This window comes from Coturnix japonica, chromosome 8, assembly GCF_001577835.2.
Source record: "Coturnix japonica isolate 7356 chromosome 8, Coturnix japonica 2.1, whole genome shotgun sequence".
Taxonomy (NCBI): domain Eukaryota; kingdom Metazoa; phylum Chordata; class Aves; order Galliformes; family Phasianidae; genus Coturnix; species Coturnix japonica.
The window spans coordinates 25,949,473-25,964,235 of record NC_029523.1 but is presented as its reverse complement, the minus strand read 5'-3'; the positions used below and the strand labels follow the sequence as shown (position 1 = coordinate 25,964,235).

The 14,763-nt window shown below is 45.6% G+C and overlaps 1 protein-coding gene across 2 annotated transcripts in view; it reads right to left on the bottom strand.

The window, feature by feature from the left end:
- Positions 1–14,752, bottom strand: part of LRRC7 (leucine rich repeat containing 7) — a 169,574-nt gene extending 154,822 nt beyond the window's left edge. The window contains exons 1-2 of one of the 2 annotated variants that reach the window (XM_032446216.1): positions 14,376–14,752; positions 13,655–13,722 (exon numbers count right to left, since the gene is read on the bottom strand). The gene's annotated coding sequence lies outside the window, so the exon portion shown is untranslated. Of the gene's footprint in view, positions 1–13,654; positions 13,830–14,375 lie in introns of those variants that run through there. The other variant, XM_032446217.1, reaches the window with a different exon arrangement.
- Between the last annotated feature and the right edge of the window lie 11 nt (positions 14,753–14,763).

Sequence of the window (14,763 nt, the reverse complement as noted above, 5' to 3'; positions counted from 1 at the left end):
CAGAAGATGGAAACCCAGAGCCCTTATTGATGACTGCGCTGTCACAAACACAATTTGGAGCCCCGTCAGGAGCGTACAAACAGCCAACACATTAACATCCAGCAGAAGGTCTGACAAAGCTTTAAGGATGAAATACCTTATTAGAAAAAGAAATACCCATTCAGCAAAGAGCCGGTGATGAATGACTTCTGGAAAGCTTCACATAAATAAGCTTAAAGCCACAATTTTTCTGCAGCGCTGTCAGTCTCCCATCAGAGGATGTCAATGAATATTGTATCCACCTTTTGGAAGCTTTTGCATTTATTGTTGTAACAGTAAGACATAATCCAACCAATAACTGCTTTCCCCATCATATTTCTCACCCTACAAGAAGTATTCTTACTAAACAAGAGAAAATGGGAGCATTGCATTGATGCATCAACGTTAATCATTACTCATTTTTGTGTCATACTAGAGGGACAAAGATGGATACATTGTCTAATAAGATTTTTCTTATGACCAAGTCGAGCATTAAGGCAATCTGCACAACAAAAGACTGGCTCACTTCTGTTCTGAAACACCTCACCTGATTTTATGCATTTCATTCTCCCACGCATCAACACGGGCTACAGCAGTTAAACACAGCTAGAAACCAGCAGTGCCACAACACACAGCACTGAGCAGCTGCAGTCAGACAACAGACTTCAGTGTGTGCTGAGTGATGCTGTGGAGGACACTGGAGAAGCAGCAGATTGCCGATCTGTTCTGGACAAAGTGAAAACCACAGATGGAAGATAACCCAGATCTCAGAAGCATTGTAGCTCTGGTTCTAGATCTGTTTATCCAATCATCCTGTTCCATCAGCTGTTGTACCGGCTGCAAGAAGCACAAAGCTTTTTTGACAACTCAGAGTGCAGGACAAATCTCTGATACAGGAGCTGGTCATGAAACATTCCCAGCCCTCAGGCTGCTCCAACCCTGACCCCCATTTTCTTGCCTCCTGTTTCTCTTCCAGAGCTGTGCTCACCCACCTCGGGACTGCCCTGTGCTGGGCTCTGCCAGGGGGACCCAGCAAAAATGAGGCTCTGAGGGTTGAACTACAATTGTTAAGAGTTGATGTACTGACAAAAAAAGAACTAACTTTAGCTGCTACCAATCCGGACACTAACTTGGCTCAACATCAAAGTGGAAATAAGTCTAAAAGTATCTTAAGGGACTGAACACCCAGGATGCATTATTCAGAACAACATGGCAAGAACAGCACAATTCACATTAAAGATGAGCTGCCAAGTGTTTAAAAAAATGCTTGTGTGAATTTGTGAATGGCCTGGAAAGGCAGCCTGCAATGGTGCTGTATTTGCTCTTTGTTTTGTCTTTAAAATATTACGAGTGCCAATATTAGCCTATTTTCCCACACATTTCTTGAAGATCCCAAGGACATACTTTTAAGCCAAGCCTCCAGCAGAAGTGCTGGATTTTTAGCAAAACCTTCCTTTCTCTGAAATGTTAATTAGCCACCGAAGTGGAAAATTTTAGGGGAAAAAAAAGCAAAAAGCAGAAATTCTCAGTATTTTTCTCTCAACCTTCCCCTTCTCAGCACAGTTCTCACCCCCTTCTTGCTGCAGCTACCCTCCTTTATTCTTCCAGGGTTTTATTTCTATTTTTTAGATCAAACACTTAAGAAGTTCAAAATACCCCTCAGCCCCTGAAAGCCTTTTCCCAGCCACCACTGCCTGGTTTCTGACATGGTCTGTTTGATTAAGGGAGCCAGCAGAACCCTGTTTGCCAGGTATTTACAGGCTCTAAAAAAGTTGCAGACTCTCCACAAATTGTCACTATAAATATCCATTCTCAAAGCACGTTACTCACATTGCAAATGTATCACCAGCTCTTGACGAACGGTATTACCAGATAAACTGTGAGCTTGTCCTTTTTATTACAAGGCAATTGATAACAAGCCAAGTTTCCCAGCTAATTGTGCAGTCGCATCCTGAACTCATTGTGGGTCTTTCCCCTAACAGCTTTCCAGCTCTTCCTTTTTAGCAACAACCTGAACAAAAACATCACATTACGAAGAATGGATAAAAGGAAACCGAAGGCTTCTGATGGGCCTTTCACCACCTGCAGGTCTCCAAAACCCCAGTATGGCTCCTGCCTCCCCCCAGAGCACTGAGCACACAGCACTGTGCTGTGAACACACAGCAGCAGCACAGAGCTCCAGGCACCACAGACTGGATATGGGCATCAGGAGACCACAGTCATAGAATGGTTTGAGCTGGAAGGGCCTCTAAGGGCCATCTAGTCTCACCTCCCTGCAGTGAACATGGATCCCCACAGCTCCACCCAGTCTAACTCTGAGTGTCTGCAGGGATGGAGGCACCCCCACCTCCCTGCACAGCCTATGCCTGCACCTTACTACCATTATTACTGGGGGAGAAAAGTAAATAAACCACCTCTTCCCTTTTATCCATCTATGAGATGCACAATGTAGAAATGCTGCACCACTCTTGAAATTTCTTAAGGAAAGCATTTGGAAAAGTTGGCACCTCAAGCCTGATTTATTTTCAAGAGAAGGTGCCATCTCCAGCACAGCCAGATTCTGTTAGCGAAGCTCACTGCACAGAATCATGGCCTGCTTGATTCTGGAAGGGACCATGCAGTCCAACCTCCTTCCTGTGGAGTGCTCCAGCTTCACCTCACCCTGGCTGCAGCAGACAGCTCACGCAGTGCCAGGAAATGCTTCAGCATTAAGGAGCACACAGCTGGCTGCAGGGAACACATGGACAGCAGGAGCAGCGGTTTGGCACAGTGGAGACACCAATCTGCTACAAATTCACCCTGGACCTCACAGAACATCCTAAGTGGGACAGGACCCTTAAGGATCAAGTCCAACCCCCAGCCACACACCGTATCATTCAGAACTCAAACTGTATTTCCATTTGTAACTTCTTGCAACAGACACTGAAGGCAGCCCCCTTTGTCAGCTCCAAAGCATGCAGCAGGTGAATTATTCTCTCCTTGCTGTACTGAACTCCCTTTCTTCTGGGGACACACACCTTGAGAGCGGAGCCTTCCCTGCAGCCAGTCCGAGCCCAGCAGCCACAGTATCTGCTTTGCTCACATGGCTCTGCTTCCATATCTGCGGTCCTAATCCCACAGTAAATAGGCTTTATTTTTTTGCAAATAAACCCACTGCCAAGTAGTACACTATCTGGCACAGCTTTGTTTAACTGAACAATTTGCTAGGACCGAATTACTATTGCCTGTATTAAATGTTGAGATTATCGAACATGTGCTTGTTCTGAATTAATATTTTATCGCTCGCGGGCCCTGTGTGGGCTGGCTGTTCTCCTGGAGTGCTTTAGCACCATGGAAACGTTGGGAGATATTTTCTCTTAATTGCATGAATGGCTGACAGATAACAGTACAGCGCCGTGGAATTAAACCCTGGTTGCTGATGAATTCTGATGAGTCGCTACGCTGTTCATGTTGTTTTAGTTTTATTTTTAAACCTGGCAACATCTGTCCTTGTCCATTGTGATTTCTGAGAGCTCCAGTATCAGCAGATAGAGCATCTGTGTGACATGGGATGTAATTAGCATGGCCACAACTCAGAGGGGAGCCCCCGAAACCTGAGAGGATTCCAGTTACGGAAGAGAAGAAAGATCTCTCAAGTGAATAAAAACCTCACAAATTGTTTCTTTTCCTTTTAATTTGAATGTTTACAGTATGGTTAATTCTCTAAATAATCCCTTGGTTCTACAGTAGTCAACAAAACACTGGTTAAGCACTATTACTCACAGTTATTGACAATAAATACAGATAGCTGGTTATAAATTGACTTTTTGTATTTCCTGCATTAGAATTGCTCAATAACTCGTAGGACAAAGCCCCAGAAATCACTGAGCATTGTTATACAATTAGGCAGCTCTACAGACTACTTTTTCAAGTATAATCTGTGCTGCATGAATCACCACACTGCAATCGCTCAGGATGAATGTTACCTTTGAGAAAATATTTAATCTGCCCATATAAGCTTTGGACACACACCTTTCTTGCATCCTTTGCTCTCCTTTATAGGGTGCTGCTGAGGTATTCCATGTGCATTTACTCAGCATCACACAGCTGTTTGCTGGATAGCACATCACAGAACTATCCCCACTACTACAAAAGACAACAACATGGTGCAGATGAGATGAGGCACAGAACCAACCCTGAGCACAGCAACAACCTGTTGTGATGGCACAGTGATGACACTGCTGGTACTGGCAGCTGATGGCCCAGCTCTGTGTGCCTGCAGGTGGGCACAGGATGCTCCCCAGGAACCTCCATTCAGTCACAGCAGCGCTTATACTGTAACGTGCAGTGGGTGGTTGGGCTGGCTGCTCTGCAGAGGTCCATTCCAGCCCCTACAGTCCTATGACTCTGTGATAATGAAGTCCGTGTGCCTCAGCCCCTTGCTGCTGAGCTGGGGGCTGGAGTTCAGCCTGCACTTGGGATTGGTTGGGCAAGTCCATAGCACAAGCAATTGGGTTTGTCTTTCCTCTTTTAATTCAATTAAATCTTGTATGACCTCCAAATGATATCTCTTAAGAAAAGAGAGATCAAATAACAAATTTAGCTACAGTTTTTGCCATTTTATAAGAGCAGAGTATTAAGTGTTACATGGCCAAAGCTGTAGCTGAGCACTACCCCCAACTAAGCACCCATCTAAGTCCATGCTCTGGATACAGCCTGAACCCCAGGGCTGCATCACAGAGCCACCACTCCTCAAACATTTTCTTTATGCACTTTAAGCACAAACTTTTGAAATACTTTCAGAATTCTTTCCTGGCTTTAATCGGAGCACATCACACACACACAAACTGAACTTTGCTATAGGTGACAGACTGGAGGCCTGGAAGGGATCCACAGGTTTTAACCCACCCGGTGCACACAGCAGCAGGGAAGCAGAGCACAGGTGGCACAGGGCAGGTCTGAGAGCCAGGGATCACACTGTGCCATTGCCCACCTGCTCCGCTGCCTATGAGAGCTCACAAGGAAGCAAGCTGTATTAAAGCCATTAATCTGCATTAGGAAAACACACCATTAGAAACTTCTGGTAAAACCTTTAGTTTGGAGACGTCTCAAACGAGATGGATCTGAGCCAAATTCCAGATTCCAAATGAGACATCTATGAAAAGTTGTAGAACACCAGTTCTGTGCTCAGATCTGGAGCTGATTTCATCACTGTGCCCTTTTTAAATATGCAGAGGCTAGAATTATCTGAGATCTTGGCTCCTGAGGTGTTCCAAATCCAGGTTGGAGCTATCTGCTCCGCACCCACCTCTGCTACCATCAAAGGATGGCATTTCACGAAGCCTGAAGGGATATATTGCCATAGAGCTTCACAACCACATATAGGTGGACCAGCCCTCTTTGCAAACACATCAGCTCTTTCATTCTTGGGAAAGAAGGACAAGCACAGCTTGGCTGCTGCCTGACCTAAGTTCTCCAGCCCAAGAGGTGCATGTTGGTCATCTCACACTCAGTTCCTGCCCGCTTCCCTTTGACAATACCGAGACAACAATTATGCTTGAGAAGTCTAAACTTAGGAAAGCTAGAGCTAAATGAGGCCATGATCACCCCAGAATACATCTGTTATCTCAACAGCTGTTTAGACAATGAGACCATTATCTATATTTTTAAGCACACTCAACTACCTTTAAAATGCTCATCTGTCAAGAAGAATTTCCTTTCCCATGAGTTATGGTACAAATAGAAGAGCAGCTTTTTTGTTGGATTTTTACTAATCAGCCAAGCAAACACGTTCTATTTGTAAACCACAACCACTCCTCCTGCATTTACAGGGTTGGAGAGGTGGAAACATCCAGGAGCTGCCACTTTTCAGTGGTTGAAATCCCCCCAGAAGATTAGTTTCCTATTTTCTTAAAATTTCATCTGCGAGAGCAGAGTCCCCATAAGGGCTTCAGAAGCTGAACTGCCCCAACACGACACTTACAAGAAACATTCACAGTACAGCACTGAGCTCAGGAGCAGCTGCGAAGCAAAAACTTCACCATCATTTTGAAACTGTAGAAACGAGTGTAAGGACTGCACACCTGCACCTTGCCACTGAGCACAAACCTGAATTCACGCCCCATGTGGCTTCTAAAATGTAAGTCCAGAGGGAAGAAAACCCACTTTTCAAAAGCAGTGTTGAAACTGGAGCTAAGGCACTCTTGGGATAGAGATGACAACTCCTGAGCGGACCAAGGACATTAGGTCCATTTACCATAATCTCTATGGCACCATCTATTCTGAACAGGATGAAAGGTATTCCTGTCAGACTGCTCTACTGCACATAAATGTTCATCTGAAAAGAAGGCATAGCAGGAATACCACAGACTGGCTGCACAAAGATGGGAGCAGCCAGATTTTGAAGGGAAGATACATTAGAGATTCGATGTGCCTAAGGAGAGAGGAGCCAGACTTCAGAACTGGACACAAAGGTCTCTGGCCTTTAGGACACACCATCAGACAGGGTCCAACATGAAACAAAGCTGCCAGAAGTTCTGCGCTCTGTCACATTGGTTCCTTCATGAACCTGGCCACACCTTTCAGCCCTCCTAGTTACAGTTATTCATGAGCTTCTTTCCAACCAAGCACTACAGAGAGGGCCAAGTCTTTCTTCTCTCCTCAACTGCTCCAACAGCTGCCACCAGACATGGACAAGTTCTGGAATTTCCAACAGTTCTTTTGGTCTATCAAGATCGACTCTGCTGCAATGGAAAACTTATTTTTAGCCTTCTATTTAAACAAAATAACCTCCTACTGCATGAAGGTCATTTTTAACACCAAGCTCTAACAATTTTAGAGTTGTACCTTGTCTTTGAGTCAGAGAATATCTGGTTTCTTTAAAAAAAGTTGGCTAGAAATTGGATAGTTGTAATTTGCTATAAAGGATGCCAGTTGCTAATAGTGCACCGTGACCTAGAAAAATATTTAAGAGACTGACATTTTTGTCCATAGCTTACAAATCAGCTACAGAAATGTGAAGAAATGTTTAACTCTGTACAACTCAAATACTGCTCGCTGTGGCCTATACTGCAGTATCACTATGAGTCTATTGGTCGTGTCAGCTGAATGCTCTCGGTGTCCTGTCAGTGCACTGTACTGCCAGAGCTGCAAGTGAGGATAACAGCACCCCGACCTCAGTTACAAATGTGCCTTCTTTGTCAAATCATATTGAACTTAGTGAAATAGAAGAGATTGAAGTACCCACATCAAACAGCACTATCACACGCCCAATGCATTTAATCTTTACAGGAACCAGCTCATAAGTGATGTTCTGATCTGTGTATCATATGTTATTAAAATACAAGCATATGGCTCCTGAGGGTGGTGGGGCAACAGAGAGAAGACAACAAAAACTTGCACAGTGGCCCTACCTCACCAGAAGCAGCAGTACTTGTGAGTTAACTGAGAGAATGCTTAACCAAGCCTCTCACCTCCTCGCTTCCTCCATCCTTCTCTCATCACATGCCCAATTTGCTCCTCTGTCTTCCACCCAGGATTTTTCTTCAAGTGTTGTTTCCAATCAAATCACGGTGATTTTCAAGTGGTTTCCCTCCTACTTGAAAATCTTCCTCTTTTTTTCTCCCCTGAATTAGTCCTCAGAGATAAATGCTTGTATTAAGAAGATCTGTCTTCATAACGTTTTCCATGCACACATCACCCACAGATTAGGAAGAATAGTAGAAATATGATCAAAATCACACAGAAGGAGATGGAATAATCTGCTTGCAGCAGAACAGAAACTTCATGTTGCATCTTCACTTCTGCCAGCACTTCCAGCCCAGACGGCTACAGACATGGATGCTCCAGGGCTCCGTCCATGGTCCACATTTGGAAGCCCTTGCTTCCAAATAGGCAAAAGCAGAGGAGTAGTTGGAGTTTCACAGTGTCCATTGGAAAGACAAATGTCACCCAGCCGTACCACTAAGCCACAGCATGCAAGGAGAGTTCAGAGCAAGACTAACAAGGGATGAATGAAAGAGGGCCACGTCACTTTTATACCTTCTTCAGTGACTAGAATCAAGCTTATTTGAATTCCTACTTGAGTTCCTGCTTCAAATCCCCACCTGCAGGCAGCCAGCTAAGGACTGCTGGATATCCACACCTTCTCAATTACTTTTCTCCACCACCTCACCAAACTACCTCGCAGGCTTTCACATCCTTACACATCCTATGCAGTGCTTGGTCAAGGAGACCTGGACCATATCGGCTGACTCCAGGAGCTCACACTCAGCACGTGCTGCTGAGCAACAGCACACAAATCACTGCCCCTGGACAAGGGGCTCCCAGGCTGACAAGCAAGGTACCTGCAGAACTCAGTTTGTGTTATATTATGGGAATTAACACCTAAATCACACTACTACAAAGAGAAAAAGAGAAAAGCTTATTATAAACTAATATTTATTGACTCAAAGTAAATTGTCTGCAGGTTATTTGAACAAAGCAGCCACAGATCACCAAATGCATTGAAAGTTATTAAATGCAAAGACTAGGAAGCTGGCAATAGCGGCCTTGCACCAGCACAACAGACCTGCTGTACAAAGCTGACACGTTACTGTTACACTCTGGTCACAACAGCAGCGTGAGAACTGCCCGAAACCTTCATTGAAACGACGTGCTGCCATTAAGCTGCGTGTAACAAATGAAGCAGCTCGCGCCTCCGCTGGTCCTAGATACAACTTTTCAGGGCTAGAAAAAAGCACTACCACCACCACGTGGCAGAAATCAGTCACGTCAAGAAAACGGTACGGACGGGAATCCAGGAAGGCAAGGGCTCGCTCCGTGTGCTTGGGAAGCGGTCAGACACCTGGAGCAGGATCCTGAACTCACTGACAGGAGTGGAGCTTCGCTATGGCTGCACTGCTGGTACTATCGCTCACCGCAGCGTGCTATGAACACGGAGCTGTGGATCACTTGTCTGCTGTGACTTCCTGTAAGAGTTACCTCGGCACCTGTTGGATTTCTCAAGCATTAACAGACACAGGAGGGGACATCACAGAAAACATGCCTGCACCCGCAGACTCTTAGAGCCTCGGGGCTCAGCTCCGACTCTGATCCTCCAGCTCAGCCATCACTGCTGGTATCGGCACATCCCACCAGCAGCCAGGCACGGGACTGCCTTCAAGTTTCCCAGACATCTCTGTAAAATTTGTACCATTTGAGGAGACTGCAGACAGTTCCGAATAAAAAGATCCGCTTTGTGTTTTCTTCATCCATTCCCCAGTTTTTATAAGCTGTTTGGATCTTCCGGTTCACTTTAGCAGTTCAAAAGGCGCCCATATTTCAGATCAAGAATCAAAGCAGTGCAGGCTCAGCACGACCAACACCAGCACTTGCCACCGTGACACCGCGTGCACACAAACGCCATTCGGTTCGCTGTTGAGTCCTGCAGACGCTACAGACCTCAGAGAATCTCAGCGTTATTTCTAGGGACAGAACCGCTCCTTCCCCGGCTCCTCCCCGCAGCTCCCGGCTGCTGCCGCCCCCAAAGGAGCGCCTGAATTCAGAGGCTCGTGGACAACGAGGAAGCACCAGGAGCCGTTGAGCCGAACGCCTGAAAACACGCGGAGCATCTCCCAGAATCACAGACTCATGTCGCCTGTTCCCTCCCGGCTGCTCCCGAGTGACGGCGAGATGAAAAATGGGAACTTTACCGCCTCTAATCTGAGCGTTTCGCCTTTCGGGTGCGAGTCTCCGCCTCTCACCAGCAGCCAGGAGGCGTGAACATGCACAGTAAGATAACAACACACCACACACCATCACGTCCTTGGGTCTTTTCAGTAACTGCCCTCCAAACTGCTGCACGAGGAAGCACTGTAACGTGTGCTTTGTATGGATGGTTACGAGCAAATGAGTGATATAGTAACAAAATGCTTGCAGTAAACCAAGAGAGCAGAACTGCAGAGACTGCTCCTGCAGCCCGGCTGGATTTGAGCAACAGCTGCCACACACCTGTAGGACAACAGACCTGATAAACTGCTTTGTGAGAGAACCGGGCACAGCTGGGACACAGCTCACAAATGAAGAGCAACAAATAAGAAGTGCATTAAAGGACCGTTTGTCAGACCAGCCTCACCAAATCCGCACGCCTGGGTTTGGTCTGGTTTGGCGGATACGGGAACCAGGACGCAATATGCCTATATCTGAAACAACTGCTCTTCAAAGGTCTGCAGCCAAGTCAGATCATCTCTCCTCATCCCCAGTACAAGGGCTGGCAATGGAGTCCAGTAAAAGCTGCATGGACAGACACACTGAAGGGAAGGGCTGCTTTTGTCCAGAACAGCCCAGAACAAAACTCCCAGCACACCAAGTGCAAACACTGAGCTACCAGGTGGACTTTTCTTTCACTGTTACACCCAGCAGGAAGCTACGATTGGCACCTTCTCTTCTAAAGGTTACCCCGACAGGATGTCACACAATATGGGAGATACAGATTGCACAAAGCCTTAGGGGAGCACGTGCTAATGGGTTACTTTAGACTCAGTGACAAACTACGCCATTCTGCTGATAATTCTTAGGATCAGAGCAAAAAAAAAAGAGCAGTTTAATTACTTCGGAGCTACATTTAAACCAAGGAAAAAAAGATAAACCTGAGCAGAACATCTGGCTGGGTGGCTTTGCTCTGTTCCCATCAGAGGGGGAACTCGGAAAGCAGAAGGATGGCCAGATTCATGGCAGCTGATCTGCTGCACTGCTCATGTCTCATTTCACAGGGAATTTTCAAAGGATGCAGAGACCAGAATAAGCAGGAACAGCAGAAGGTATCGGCACTTCCACAGAACAGCCAAGTTCCATAGGCTTTATTATTTTTTATTGTAGCAGTTCCATCAATGATGAGAGAAATGCTTTTTGGAGTAAAAAAAGTAACTGTTCAGATACGAAATCCATCATAACAACCAGAAACATCCACCTTACCTTTGTACACCTGCTAGCAAGCTGTAGGCAGCACACAGCAATAATGCTCTACAGGACAGAGATGATGGTATAATTTATTCTTAGAACATACTTCAGCAGAATTACTTCACTAACAACCTGCTGCAGTACACAGTAATACAGCAGCCCACATAGCACAGCTGGCAGCATGAAAAAGGATTTTGCACAAGAAAAGCTATTGATTTCCCATAGTACAGCAGAGACAGCTTGCTTCCAATGTTCAGATCTCTCCTGCTCCCTCTGCCTATTTGTTCTTCCCAAGATTTCATCCTGCATTTTGCTGGTGCAGTAACTGTAGCTCTCAGCAAGTCTTACGAGGATTTTTGATGGTCTCAAACCATTGAAATCTCACTATGAGAAACTGAACTGAAAAGCAACTGCTTAATCCATTGGACATACAACCACATCAGGCAGGACCAGCACATCTTGTATGAGCTGAACCTTCCTGTGCTGTAATTATCCAACTAGTCTCCCACAGCCCCTTTGCAGGAAAAGTAACCGCATCAGTGCAGGCAGCTCAAGATTTTGACCACCATATTATCGAGGACAGCATTTTAAAGTACCTTTATATGCTTAAAGCAACTAAACTCAGCTTTTCAAAAGCACAAATGGATGCCAGGTGCCAAACTCATCAAAATGATGATTGTGATTGAAAGCCAACATTTCAGGCAGACATCCACCCCCATGGCAGTGCAAGCTCCAAGTGCTTCACACCTGTTCTTCCAGTTTGAAAAGTTTCACAGACTGCATTTTAATCAGTGCTCATCTGCTGGAAACAGCTTCCCTAGAGCATGTGCCTCTCCTTTCCCCAGCTGCTCAATCAGTGGTTCAGGCTGTGACTCTACAGTTCCCCTCCACAAGCAAATTCTGATAATGAAACAATGTAGAACAGCTTTTATCCCTTGAAAAGTGCATTTAATTCATATTTCCAAAGCAGTAGATACTCACAGAGGAGTTAGATTCCAAAGTACCTTTAGGATCTATGTAGCAAACCATAAGCACTGCACACACCAATAAGAAAAACAGGCAAAATCCAGCTCTTGCTCCCCAGATGGCTGAGAATTTTAAATCCCCTCCAAGCATCTCAGTACTTCTGAAAAACTGGGTTTGCGGATTGCATAAACCAAAGGACTTTTGAGGGGAGCATCAACACTAAAATACTTTTTTACATTTAAATGTTGCAAAGGAAAAGAGAACACCACAGGGTAGAAAAATCAGCAAATCTGCACATTAGATTGACATGCCTGCAGCCACACCAAGCCATGGTTACTCTCATCCCAGCTGAGAAGCCCAAGGGGGACATGAATGCATGGCTGACTTGCATACAGGCATCAGGTGCACGAGGCACAGAGCCCTGTGGGGACAGACCACGCTCCTCAGTCAGATCCAGCCACCAGCACCTCAGGGAGCTCCAGCTGGAGATGCCACCATCGACTTACAGACGTTTCTCTGTAATTTCTGGTCCCTGTACAGCCTGCGTGTGCTTACTCTGGAAGAACCACGCAGGGCTGCAGTAAGCAACTGATATTCAGTTACTTCTGTGCTTCAGCAAAGTGGGCTGGACCCCTCACCGAGCACACAGCCCCTGCAGAGCAAAGCAAGCAGCTCCTCCTGTGGAGCTGAGGTAGCAAGAAGTGCACCCAGCTGACCCCCTGCACCAAACTACACCGAGCAGCCACCATTTAATTAAGTCTTCAGCCAAATGACTAGGGAGAAAAAAAGCGCACGAATTTATGAATATATCATGATCCAGTATATAAAGAACCTTTGGCAGGATAATAAATAATATATGAAAGGCAAAGCAAAAGGGTTCTAATTTAGGATTACTTCAAAAAACACCCCGGGCCGTAAACCATCTGTATTAATTGCTTGAATCCAGAGCATTTCATGCCTTTGCTTGCAAAGACTCTATTTACAACTAGACCTTCAGATGCACACAGTATCAGTACTTAATCACTTCAAGCATAATAGCTGAAATAACTAGCAATATGTCATTTTCATACATGGTATCTTCAAAGCCTATTAAAAATAAAATAGATTTCCACTAAAGTTGCAGCCTTCTCCTAAGATGGTTGCAAGCACCAGGTTGTTAATTATAGATTAAACATTTTTACCAGCCTTTGAAATGGTACTTGGAACTAACCCCAATGAGCTGAGCTCTGAGCTCAGTGGGGCTGAAAATCCAGGGATCACACAACTTCATACCCACTGTTTGCACGTATTTAGTGCACCATAAAGGATCTCTTGCAAAAAGGCTCCCAGCACACATCGCCCTACAGTGGGACAACATTTGTTATATGACTATTTGTGACACTAACACTTACATTCTGTTAAGCTCAATTCTCCCATCCGCTTGAAAGATCTTTCAGTCTTTTAAAGCAGTTAATATTAATAAGAAAACGCCCCTTGTTTGTTGTTTCAGCTCCAAGAGTGTTTCGGTAACAATTTCATTTGAGCCAGCATTAGGAAGAGTTTACATTTAAGTTATAACATGAAAGAAACTCCTACAAGATCAGAGGCTGCATCACCGTAAAAACAAACAGCACTGAAGACTTCACGACTCCTCTTTACCACTCCTACAGAACATCACTGCGCTGTGGTGACCCACTACAGAACAGCTACTTAAAGCACATCCAGGAGGAACAGCACCCAGACAAGAGAAGGAACTGAGCAATGTTTATCCTACCTGGCCCAAGGGAAGGTGTACAGTCCTGGTGGTTAACATCAGGATGGCTGCTGCAATGACCTCGGCACCTTACCAACAAGAACCAGACACGAGAGCAGCTGTTAAGCTTTATGGTCTTATTACTTACTTCTGCTAATCAACACACCTGGGAGAGACCCCACTCTCAGCAGAGAGAACAGCTGCAGCTGGGACCCGAATTGTAGCACAGAAGACAGCTGAGCAACTCAAAGAGTGTGCATCCTTCAAGCCTCAAACACCTTCCTGCTTTTTGTTTCATTTCACTCGATATCAGGCAGGTTTATTTCGCACACTGTAAGCATAGAAACTGTCCCCTTAAACTCAAAACTTGAACGTTTGAAACTTGACGTGCATGAAAACCTAAAACCCAGGGGTTATTCTGGCCACCCCTCCCAGCCTCCTGCAGAGCAGGAGCAGCCCCTCAGCCCTTCCTTTCCTTGCCCTCTCTTCTTCTGAGCCCCCAGGTACAGCAGCCAGTTCTGACAGATCAGGAGGGCGTACTTCTCTCCTTTTTTTAACCTGGGAATTTAACTGAGTTGAAAGAAGAACATTCACAGATAACATGGGAGGTCCTCAGCACTCTTAGTACTGTGCTGTGTGGATACATCCATCTCAAGGACTCTTATGCTCAGCACGTAGCAGAGCAGCTAATACAGCACTGACTGTGCAGGGAGTCAGGTAATGAATAACAAAGGAAACTCACCCAGAGCAGTGATTCAATTTAGTCTGGAGTAACTGAGTATTGTCTTTGTCATTCAGTGCAATGGGTGAGAACGTGGAAAAGAGGAATAGAAGTGAATGAAGGCACGGGAAAATTGGAAGGTGCCTTTACAGTTAGAAAGTGCCTTTAGCAGAGGGACAGAGATGGAAATTAAACCTTGACTTGGATCCATGCAGTGCCCTGTTCCACAGTGCACACGTATTGCCTGTCCCTGCTCCTTAGGAGCTGCTGTTATCACCTGCAGCCTCCACCATCTACTCATTTATGCCTTAAAATCCCCTTCTATTCCAACTCAAGGGCAGGGATGGATGTTCATTCTGCCGCCCCTCGATGGCGGATCGCCCCGTCCCGCCCCTCAGCGCAGCCCCGC